Here is a 12347-nt window from a genome sequence, read left to right as displayed (position 1 = left end):
ACTGTTTGTGTCACTCAAAGAAACATAAAGAACAGAGTTAGCTTGTGTAAAAGCAACCTTATCATTAAAAAATTCACCACTGGTGATTGAACAGATAGAAATGCCCATATTAGGTGGCTTGTTGCTAACTTCAGCGAATGCTAAATCAGATAAAGCATATAAACTGTTATCAGTTTTTCCCATATTAAAAGTAGGTGAAACCTGCTCAAGAGCGTCGAAAGATTTACTAAAAATAACATCATGACTCAGACTTAAACTATTATTATTTCCGCATATAAATGTATAGTCGACACAGGATTTATAGCACTGGCTTTCACAACAAAAACTATCAACACTGAAAGTAGCTAAAACTTGCTCAAAACTGTCTAAGGTTTTACTGGTATCAAAATCGTGGTTTAAGACTGAACAATTATTATTTCCACAAATTGATGTACAGTCGACACAAAATTTACAGCAATGACTATCACAACAAACATACTGATTTGCAGAAATGGCAATAGGCTTAGTATCAAAATGCCCATCCCAATGAATGCCAAAATCGGAAATGTTCAGACTTGGTCTTTCAGACAATGGATCTCCTTGCCCAATAGTTGCACTTAAGCTGTTCAAATCTGTCTGTGTAGAGAAACTGTCCTTGTGTCCAAAAAAGACCTCCAGACATGAACTGTTCAGTACATTATAGTCATTAATAACTTGCACAGTTTTAAAACCCACTGTTCTATTGGTTAAACTGAGCGGACAATCCCCTCTGATACTTTCCTGCCTCCTACCATCGCCCCTCCTTCAATGAGCTAGAGTCTTGCATTTCCAGCTTGGCTAGATTCAATTAATTAGTCAATTTTGCATGACAATAAGACATCAAACAAATCACAGCCTGGCGTGGTTTCTAAAAAACACATACATCAATCCAGAGTTTAGGCACATTCAATTTGAATTTCCTTATGGCTGCTCACGGGTTATTTCTGCATAGTTATTCTGTTATAGCATAACCTGAACTATGGTATTTAATGTCCAGCTTTACATAACAATGAAAAAGTTCTTGCTTTCTTCTATATATTTAAGACTGGGTTTGGAGACAAGTGTAGTGACACTGAACAAATACATTTGCCCACATTAACCACATATCATTGTTTTTTGTGCGTGTCTCCAACAGGTAGGGATGCGAGTCCTGAGCTGATATCCATCAATCGTTTTTTTTGCCAAAGCCATTACAGCAGTGTTTTGCAGAGAGGTGGAAAAAGCATCAGAATTAACTGGTATATTGTGTGGGTGGATGTGTATTTGTGGGGACTGGATGTGTGCCTCTGTATGTGTGGTGTGAATGTTCTGCATTGTGAAATGGAAAGATTAAGAGTAAAATCGTGCTCAGTGTAGTCTAATGTGATTTTATCATTGCTTGACTGAGACGTTTACACTGCCCTGTGTTTGTCAGTACATTGTTTGAGAGCCTTTTTGGAGTATGATATCAGTGCTACAGCCGCTGGTACTATTTCACTACATGTGTGTCATGAAGTATGTACACGTCTTTCTGATTTGGGGTAGTTGCAAAGGAGCACAGATGAGTAGGAGTGTTGAACCGCTTATCAGCGTTCCTCACAAGTGTCCCTAATTTTGGCATATACTTTTGCTCCGACATACTACAATCCATAATGCTTTTTGAAAAAGTTGTTGGATTCTCATGAACAAATAATGGCATTCACTGCAATTAAAGACCTTTTTTTTCTTCAGAAAACAATTGCTGATTCATGTAGTCTTATTTTGTGAGATTACTAAATCAGTAGTATTGCTGTTTTCAAAAGTATCTGACTTTGAAGCTTTCTGCTCAAGTCTGTTGCTGAGAGGATGAGGGAGACAAACTACATAAAGCAATAGTAACAGAAAGTACTGGCTCACATTCAGAGGTGCAGTAATTCAAGGCAAGATACAAAAACATATGTTTTTTTATCACTTGCCCGTAGTGGTCCTTTAAATGCATTGACCAAGGAGAAATTAGCTATGTAGTGAAAAAACATTACATAGTGTGAGGACAACTTAAGACAGTATTTCTTTGGTTGTAAATGCCACACCCTCTTGATTAGGTGCCAAGGAAATAAACAGCAGCAGGTATATACCCTCTAGAAGGGCAATCACAACTGAGCTAAATATCCTGGGTATGGAGAACACAACCCTTTTCTTCTATCATTTCAGTAAAAAAACAATGGGAACGGAATGGACTGATAACAATGACAATTAATACTCATTTTTATAAAGAAATAAGGGTTCACCCTCAGGCAGATCCTCCCTGTATAAATTCAAAAATGACTTTTTACTCATAAAATTTAGAAGCCCCAAAGATCACTAATCTAAAGTGATGGCAACCAGGAGTCTTCTAAGACATGAATTTCACATAAGCTAAATCAGCATGGGGACACGGTCAGCAGAAGTCAGTCATGAAGCTCAAGTCCCAAGGGAAGGTGGTTCTGCACAAGAGCTTTATATGCGGATCCCCTTCAAAAATTAACTATCCTGTTAGTATCCAAAGCCCTGCCTTCCTGTCGATCCTGGAAGGACAAAAAAACCTAACAAATACCCCAGATCAAACACTCAGTACTATTAGCCAAGCTCTGTAGTGCTTTGAATTCATCAGTTCATCATTAAATATACCTCCTCTGGCATGGACACTGTAAAGTAAGTCTCCAAAGTGTGGTAATCTCCTCGTCAACTTTTTGGTGGAAGGAGGTCGGACATGTAAATCAAGCTTCTTTGCCTTTCTTGTACCTTATCAAGTGCTAACTGGGTAGTCATACTTGCTTTTGAGAAAACTTTATGAATAATTATTCTCTTTCTTAATCTTCCACTTCACACACATCAAAAGTCCGCTTTAAATGAAATCTTGTGTATGCTGAGAAGGTCATTGTATCTGCACCAAGCTGTCACAAATGAGTACTTAGAATGTGACAAATCACTGCAGTCCACTACTTCTGAGGTGGTTGCATAGATTCCCAGATGAAGCCAGTACTTAGTAAAGATGTGAGACAGACTAGGCTTACTGCAGTAATGTAATAAAACTACACATGCCAGGACAGATTCTGACAAGCCCAATTCAGTGAAGGAACAACTTCAACTGCAGTTTTTGAAATATCTCTTCAGAAAGTCAACACTACCTGAAAGTTACACAATATTACTGTTCAAAACTTACTTAAGATTCTTATATAAAAAACAGAACAGCTAAGTGGTCAGTGGGGAAAATCCACATAATTTGTCTTATGCACTTTTTATTAACTTCACTTCTTCTTTCTTGCTTCTTTATTCATAAGTAACAAGTCAGCTAGTAAAGTCCTGACTGCATGGTAAGACTGCTGGAGGACCTTCTAATTAATTTCCAAACATTTAATTCATAGTGATGTTGTGAGGAGCTGGCAGACATACTTTATGACACTTCATAGGTGCAGCCCATATACAATGGATATAAAAAGTTTACACACCCCTGTTAAAATGCCAGGCTTTTGTGATACAAAAAAATTAGACCACAATAAATAATTTCAAAACTTTGCCCACCTTTAATGTGACCTATAACCTGTACAATTCAACTGAAAAACAAATCTGGTAAGGGAAAAAAATATAAAAAAATAAAAAATGTACAATACGCTGGTTGCATAAGTGTGCACACCCTTAAATTAATACTTTACTGTGTGTGCACACCCTTAAACTAATACTTTGTTGAAGAATCTTTTGATTTAATTACTGCAGTCAGTCTTCTTGGTACTGCCATACTGATGATACATACATGATACTGCCACCACCATGCTTCACCGTGGGGATGGTGTTCTTTTGGTGATGCAAAGTGTTGTTTTTTCTCCAAATGTACCTTTTGGAATTGTGGACAACAAGTTCAACCTTGGTCTCATCAGACCATATCACATTTTCCCACATGCTTTTGGGAGACTTGATGTATTGTTTTGCAAATTTTAGCCGGGTCTGGATGTTTTTCTGTGTAAGAAAAGGCTTCCTTCTTGCAAACCTACCCCATAGTCCAGACATATGGAGAATATGGGAGATTGCTGTCACATGTAGTACACAACCAGTACTTGCCAGAAATTCCTGCAGCTCCTTCAGTGTTGCTGTAGGTCTCTTGGCAGCCTCCCTGACCAGTTTTCGTCTTGTCTTTTCATCAATTTTGGAGGGATGTCCAGTTCTTTGTAATGTCACTGTTGTCCCATATTTTCATCACTTTTTGATGACTGCCTTCACTGTGTTCCATGGTATATCCAATGCTGTGGAATTTTTTTAACCCTTCTCCTGACTGATACCTTTCTACAACGCAATCCCTTTGATGGTTTGTCAGCTCTCTGCGAAACATGGCTTTTGCTGTAGCAGGCAACTAAGTACACATCAGGAAAATCCTGCTAGGACAGCTGAACTTTATTTGGGGTTAATCAGAGTCTATTTAATTGATGGCAGGTGTGTACCCAAGAAGACTGAATACTGTAATTAAATCAAAAGGTGCTTCAACAAAGTATTAGTTTAAGAGTGTGCACACTTATGCAACCAGTGTATTGTACATTTTTTATTTTTTATATTTTTCCCCAACTGATTTGCTTGTTTTTCTATTGAATTGTACAGGTTATAGGTCACATTAAATGTGGGAAAAGTTCTGAAATTATTTATTGTGGTCTAACTTTTTATATCACAAAAAACTGGCATTTTAACAGGGTGTGTAAACTTTTTATATCCACTGTGTCCAGGTACAGGACTGTGGAGGCATATTTCTATGGTAGTCTGTTCAGTGTAAAACATATATCTTGGTACAGGACTGTGCAGGCATAGTTCTATGGAAGTCTGTGCAGTCTAAAACATTTATCTTGGTACAGGACTGTGCATGCATATCTGTATGGTAATCTGTGCAGTCTACAAACATATATCCAAGTACAGCACTATGCAGGCATACTTCTATGGTAGTCAGTGCAGTCTAAAACAAAAGCTGAGTAATAAAATCTACGTTCAGTGATAAGCTCTTTTGTGATGGGTAAGGTCCTCCACTCCCTAAAGCCTTTGAGGTGGCTGTGTCACCTACTACTATTATAAACAGCCGTGTAGCTGCTGCAGCAGAGGGATAAAGAGTTATTCCCCTTGCAGCACCCATTCTGAAGAACCATTTTTTTTGGGAGAAATGGCCCAAAAGGTGTATGTATGCCACAAAAGTGTATCATACATTGTGTTCACTTACCAATACTGCAGTGACACAACTTTAATATCCTGGACTTCCTGTTCACCATCACTACCTAAATGTATCTAGTAAAACAGAATACCCCAAAAGAGAAAGAAAACAGATTTTAGCAAAACAAGTACAAAATGATGCATAAAAGCAACTTTCTGGTGCGACACAAAAAGCACATCTAGCTTACTTCACTTAACTTTTCTAGGAAACAAAAGAAAAAAATAACAGGGTCACAGACTGTCTTAGGCAAGACTCAAAGAATAACTGTTTAAACATTCTGCAAAGTCAGCACACTGAACACATAGTAGGAAAAAAGATGGGCTTTGCTTTTTTGAACATATTGTCAGGCTGACCCCAAGATCAAAGAAAAGGTGTTAAAAACGAAAACTACATACAAGTCATGACATGGTGAAATATTCATGAACATCAGATACACTGTGTCCAGCAACAATACACTACTACATAAACCAAAGTAGTACAAGTATGTGTCAACAGGATCTTATAATATACAACCTGGACCCAAGCACATTCCCTGTTTTTGTTTGTGCTTTATTTCACTTTTACTTTTCACAAAGAGTTTAGCTTCACATAAAATCATTCCCTTCTTCAGTATATTAGAACTGGCATAATTACAGTCAACCCATGCATCTCTATAATAAAACAGTACCAAAACCCCCTGATACCATACAACCATATTTCCAAAGAAAAGGTACACATTCACCTTTCCATTTCCTAATTTTCTGAACCACAACTGTAACAGAAAAGTCTAGTTTTGTAAGTAAACACACCATAACAATAGATATTAGAATGGTCATTGCTGCAGTAGCCTTACTTATATGGATTATATGCTGCTAAGGATACAGCAGCTTGTCAGCTTTCAAAGCTTAAGTACACCTTCCACCCGCACAAACATTTACCAGCTTGAGCAGAACTGAAGAGAAACAGCAGTTTTGTCACAAAGCCCTTCACAGCTTTCATGCTAACTAAGAGAGAGAGAGGATAGAGCTATGAAAAAAGTCAATGCTTGGAAAGAAGACAGGGAGATAGTTCGGCTTAAAGTAAACTTGGATATCATTTTAGACGTAAAAGAAGAATTAGGTCCTAAGGAAACCCTATCTTGTGGAATATGAGAAAAGGTTGCCCCACCATAAGAGTCTGCAGCGCAGATACTCTTCTTGGAGAAGTCAAAGCAAAACTATTTTCCGTATTAAAATCTTCAAATCAACCTGATGAGTTGGTTCAAATGGAGCAAGTGGTATTTTTCTAAAACAAAGTTAAGATCTCAAGAAGGAGTCACTTATTTTCTAGAAGGCTTGGTATGGAATACCCTTTCAAAAATATTTTAACAATGGAATGCACTGAAAGGGATGGATCCATAGGAAGACATGTGTACCCTAAAAGAGGACTAAGAAAGGCCAGAGTATAATAATGCACATAAATACTTTAGAAGTAGATAAATATTAGCATTAAAAGGATCTTGGTTATTATCTTGGTCCCATCCAGGAAATCTTTTCCATTTGCTAATCTTTGATTTCATAGTAGCAAGTTTCTTTGCCTCACTTAATTTATGCACATCCTCAGAAAACAAGTGCTAAAAGACTTTAAAACTCCACATCCAGGCAGTTAGTTGAAGTTGTTTCAAGACTGGGTGTATCAAACACCTCCTGTTTTGTGTGAGTAGGTCCAGTCTGTGAGAAAGCTTAAGGTACTTGCCTTTGGCCATTTCCATAAAAAGGGAGAGCCACTGTTGCCTGAGTCAAGAGTAACCACAATCATCTTTAGGGGATCCATCTGAATTTTCATAATTACCCTGGATATCAGTGACAAAGGTGAAAAAGCATAGAGGAACATTCCTGTCCAGGAAGGAGACTGCAGCTCTTTTTCAGGCCTTAAGTTTTCCAGTTGATTGTTGTGAATGCAGGAAAATAGATCTGTCTGAAATGTTTCCCATAGCTGTATCAAATCATAGAAGAACCCCCTATTCAGTTTCCATTTTGTAAGGGCCTGTCCTGGTCCTGCCCAGCTTGTATGCCACAAAATTTTGCTCTGATAGGAAGCAAGATGGCTCTAGAGTGAAATTATGCTTAATAGCCATATCACAGGCTACTGTGGCTGGTTTGCATAGACAGTAAGATCTGGTTCCCCCATGATTAGCTATGCAGCACATTACTGTGGTGTTGTTTGTAACCAAATGATGATTGAGAGATTTGACATTATTTATTAACTCCAACATCCCTTTTATGTTTATGAGTTTTGGTCTGACTTTTTTATTCCAAAGACCTTACACTTTTACTCCCATAGACAGTGGTTGCTAAACAAAGTCTGAGGCATCTGTAGTTACCAACTATGCTGGAACATGAAGGGAAAATGCAAGATCTGGTTTCAGATAAAAATGGTCTCTTCATCAAAGGAGTTCCCTTTTCACAAAACAGGAATTTGGAATGTCAAGGGATGTTGATGTTGAAACCATACTGATTTTAGGTACCACTGAATTTTTCTTACACGGTGTCTGGTTAGAGGAAGCATGAGAACTGTGCATTCCATAAATCCCTCTATCCTGAAAAATTCCCTTGCTGAAACCTTCGTCTGAGTGGAAAAACTCAAGAATTGATATGGATATAGCTCGACTTTTTCCTGTGGAAGAAAAGCTTTTTAAACTGAGGTATCTAGGAGAGACACAAGGAAAACATTCCTGTAAGGAGTCAAGCAAACACTTTGGATGTTTGCCTAAAACCACAGTCTCTGCAGATCCCCTCACCCAAGTGAGAGATTCCTACATTTCGTAAAATACTCTGCAAATATAAGCAAGCCATCTAATGAAGGAAAAATGTGAATACTTTGCAGTGTGAAGTAGGCCATCACTGGAGCTAGACAATTTTGTGAATACCCTTGGAGCAGTGGATAACCCACAGAGTAATGCAAAGAACTGAAAGTGTGATCCAGACACAGAAAATCTTAAAAAACATTTAAACTATGGTGCTATTGGAATGTGATGATATGCATCCTTTAAATCTAGGGTCACTGAAAAACTTGATGGAGTAATGAAGGGCTAACAGGTTGTGAAGAGACAACATTTTGAATCATGGAACTTTCACAAATTAGTTTACAAAAGAAAGATCTGAAAACTGGTCTTCATGAAGCTTCTTTCTTTTCTAGAAAACACACTCTTGAATAAAATATCTTTACCTTTTCAAGAAGGATGAACAGCTTCTATCATCCCCTGAGTTAGCAGATGCTGAAAGACAGGAGGGAAAAAAGTCTGAATTGGCAGACGAGGAAGAATTCCCCGAACTGTAGGGAGACATTCACACTCCCATTAGTATCCCTGATATCTCCCTTTCAGAAACCATTTACCTGAGACTATCTGTTGCCAAAGAGAGACATGGATGACCAGATCTTACGCAAGAATTAAAGCCTTGCCAGGGTGGGAAAGGGAGGCAGACTTGTTAAAACTGTCCTTGTTTCTGGAAGGCCCCTTGTTCATTTTGGAACCTTTTAAAAGTCTACTTGCCAGCTGCTTGCTGTCTGTGTTTTTTTTTTATATATAAAGTGGTGCAGAGGCAGCTGCAAAACATTTAACAACTTTGGAGAAGGAATGCTGAAAATTCTGAGAAAATCTCTTATCAGCTTCCCTCTCTCCTCAAAAATTTTAAGGACCTCTACAGCAGATGGTATAAATACAACCTCTCTATCTAAAGGAAAATTTAAAATTTCAGCTTTAACAATCTCTGCAAGGTTTTGTGTAAGCAACCAAACAAACCTTCTCAAAACGGTTTCCGAAGCAGCAGCTCTGGAAGTGGCATCAGCTGAATTATAAGCCCACTTCAAACGAGTGTTTAGGCACTTGAGACACACAAGCAATAATATTCCACAATGATGATTTTTTTTCCTCAGAAGAGGGAAAAGAAGATACAATGTTCCTCATATTCTCAAAAGAAACAAGCATAAACTTAACATATGAGCTTGACAGTTAAGAATTCTGAAACTAAGTTTAGCAGAAGAATACAGTTTTTTTCCATAACTTTCAAAGACTTTCCCAACCTTATCAGAGAGGGTGGGATTAGTATTTAACAGATGTTTAGCAGAAGTAATATCAGGATTTACCAATGAAATCACTGCTGGATTAGATCTGGGGTTATAAAATAAAAATGTATTAAACTGAGGAACTTTATACAATCTGTCAACTTTCTTGGGGGCAGCAGGCTGGCTATCAGGGAAGTTACAGGTTGTAAAAAAAAAAAAAAAAAAAAAAAGCAAAGCTGGTAGCAAAGGTATAATGATGTGTATTATTTAAGGACAGTGGAAGATCATTACGTTCCCACTCAAACAACTGATTCATCCTGGATACAGTTTCAGAAACAGAAAATCCTTCTAAGGGACTATCAAAAGAAATATTCTTCTCACAGTCAGAATCAGAAACCCTACGAAAGAAAACAGAAGTTGTCCCCTCACAACCATTTTCCTGTTCAATGTCCTGAAAATCTTCAGATGGTGAAAAATTATTTTTTCTCTTACCCGTAACACTATAACTTGTAGAGTCTGGATTAAACTCTTGAGCCAAGTCCAATAAATCATTCCTGTCAAAGTAACAGAGACGGGGGAAAATAAATGTCTAACTTTCTGCTTCTTTTCAACAGGAATCTTTATAGAAGTAAACTTACTTTTGACAGGCAACCCTCCCTAAGGACAGGCATCATAGTCAGACTAAGCAGAGAAGTATTCCCTGCTCTTTCCTCCTTAAGACCAACAACAGTAGATCTCCCTTGCTCACCAAGGGTACTCCAACAACTGGAGAGGATGTGCATATCCCTGGTCCATGTTAACTGTAGGGACTATATCATAGGGAGCCAGTGAACAAATGAATGGTCTGAGTAACCAGAACTGATTATAGCAGAGTCACCCATCTGCAGCTGAGGCAATTTTATAGCCACCTGAAGGAGAAAGACTGTTTTTAATTGTTTTTCTTTTTTGTAGCTGGAAGAAGAAAGAACCAAGGAATATGGAGGTTGTTCTATAGTGAAACCAAAACGACGCCTGAAACCAGGGGAAGCCCGACAGCAGTAGTTGGTGAAACAGGTACGTTTTTAAAAAGGTAGACTACCAACCAACCAGTGTAAAAACACTTTAAACACTTTCCCCAATCCCCAAAAGTTAGGAAAAACAAAGTTAAACTTAGTTTTAAGAAATACGTCCACAAAACTAAAAAGTAGCACTTCACAGTAAAAAGTGACTAAAGGTCATTTGACAGTCAATTAAAACTCCATTTCCTAGCTTATATTACCTGTTTTCATAAAAAGTTCAATTTCTGCCACAGAAATAAAATGTGGAAAGTTTTCCCCTGAAGGGATCTTATCTACTCAGCAATGGAGAACAGTTAGCTGACCATAGGTTCTTAAAAGCCTGCAACAGGAATGTCCTTTGGTATCAGGAAAGCTCTGATGGGCTTGATGTCCAAACCAATATTTTTCATCAGCTCTGCTCGAGCTAATGGTTTGGGCATGTGGAAAGTATCCTTAAAATTTGGAAGCTGTTTGCCTGTTTTATCCTTGGCAGGATATAACCCATACAGCTACAGCAGTGATCAAATGACGGACGTCTGTTTTTGTCATACAGCTATCTTTTCCTATTTGAAACATATACCTAAAAATCAAGACATTTTTCTGACAAATCTTTACTAAGAGAAAGAGAATGAGCATTAAACTGCCTTTCCTTTAATATAGAACACAGATGCAGGTAAACAAATTAAACAATAAACAGCCCACTTTTTATGACCATTATAAATAATCTCCCTTTAAACTGGGTCTGAGAACCCCCCCCCCCCTCCAAAAAAAAAAAAAGCAGTGTTAACAAATGTTTTTCAAGAGCTAGTGGTGGACATGGACACCTGCTCAGTAATGAACAAGGACACCTGCTCAGTAATGAACAAACCTAAGATAAATGTATTGAGCAACTAAATCTTACGGACTGAATCTTCATGCTGTCTGTGACTCTAGAATAGCTTCCCTTTACAATTCCAATTTTCCATCCGGGAATCACAAACTGCATGCTCAAAACTGTAAACTCCAACTTAGTGAAATGTATGCTTCCAACAGTTCATGCTGTACCAAAACCTTTACATTTATGTTTATTTAAAGAATATCCAATATTACCTATTTCCACCCATGACACTGCAGTTCCTGCTTCCATTCAAGACACAGTATAAGAAAACATAAGAATATAAACAACATTCCCTAATATACAGTTCCCAGTACCTTTTTTGTGTCATCTAAAGAATGATCCCATTCATCAAAAAGCAAAAACAATGAGCATCAAATGAACAGCCCTGTCTCAGTCCATATTGCATATGCATTTTTCTACCAAAAATAACAGCAACAGACAGCTAGTCACAAATTTCATTTACATTATAAAAAATGAGTAAACATATCTTCAAAACCACAGCTTTTCAATACCTCTTACAACCTCACGACTAACAGTATCAAACACCCTTCTAATATTGCAACTTAACACCTATATGTCCCTGTTCCCTTTCTAAATTATAACCTCTGACTCCCAAGCAGACTTTCCCTCACATCCTTACCTATATCACCATCAATTTCCAATAGCAATAAGCTCCACAAAACAGATGTCGCCCTTAACTGTAAAATTTTCACACAGAATCATTATGATACAGAGCAACTGAACTCCATTTATCCACACAAGAGTCTTCTTTTTCAGATACACTTAAAACCAGTTAACAGCCCTCCCCTGCCACATATATAATACCATTCAATCACTACAGTAACTAAAACAGCCTTTTGGGCCACTAAACAAATATTTACAATAATTATAAGCTATACCTTCAGAATCAACCTGCAAAGCACCTGAAGCTTCATCAAATTCAGCAAATGATATAAGTTTGTCAATAAATTCCATTTCAGCTTGTGCCAAACACAACAATAAATTACACCCCTCTACCTCAGCCACACATAGTAAGAAGGAAGGCATGAGCAACATCAATAACTTTTTCTCCTGGAGAAAAAACATCTCTGCAGAATTACCCAAAGTATCCATTACTACTCTTTTTTTGTGAACATTGAAAAACAGATTATTTTTTCCTGTGTACCCCTGACTACAGACTGTTGCCACGACAGAAAATCACTGTTTCTATATT

The 12347-nt window shown here is 37.7% G+C and overlaps 1 protein-coding gene across 1 annotated transcript in view; it reads right to left on the bottom strand.

The window, feature by feature from the left end:
- The window catches only part of NEK6 (NIMA related kinase 6), a 3457780-nt gene that overhangs the window by 408526 nt on the left and 3036907 nt on the right, over positions 1–12347 (bottom strand). The window lies entirely within an intron of this gene.

This window comes from Protopterus annectens, chromosome 16.part0 (genome assembly GCF_019279795.1).
Source record: "Protopterus annectens isolate FY-2018-M chromosome 16.part0, PAN1.0, whole genome shotgun sequence".
NCBI lineage: Eukaryota > Metazoa > Chordata > Ceratodontiformes > Protopteridae > Protopterus > Protopterus annectens.
Note: the sequence above shows the minus strand (reverse complement) of the source record. Positions and strands in the feature narration are given on the sequence as shown.